Genomic DNA, 371 nt, shown 5'->3' on the forward strand with positions numbered 1-371 from the left:
ACACATACGCACCTATGCCTCACATACAGCACAGCTACGCCCCCGCCACCCGGGACGGGGACACAGGACACCACAAGATACCACACAAGGACACATGACACACTTGGCACCACACACACTATGCAACCCCTCTGCCGCTCACCTCCGCCCGTACTACCAACGCCACCGCCACCGCCCGCCGCGCCGCCACTCACTAAGGACCCCGCGCTCGCCCCACCCTCTGAGCAGCAAGCGAGCCACCCGCCTGAGGAATTCCACCTATCCCATAGCCCCTTACCCGCGCTCTCCCTCCCGCCGTTCCCGCTCGGTACATAACAGAAACGTCCGCGACTACGCGACGAGCGGAGAAAAGAGAGGAACGTGGCAGTAAC

This window comes from Neopsephotus bourkii, unplaced genomic scaffold (assembly GCF_033783945.1).
Source record: "Neopsephotus bourkii isolate Nb327-2 ecotype Australia unplaced genomic scaffold, CSIRO-AGI_Nbou_v1 NB_481, whole genome shotgun sequence".
Classification (NCBI taxonomy): domain Eukaryota; kingdom Metazoa; phylum Chordata; class Aves; order Psittaciformes; family Psittacidae; genus Neopsephotus; species Neopsephotus bourkii.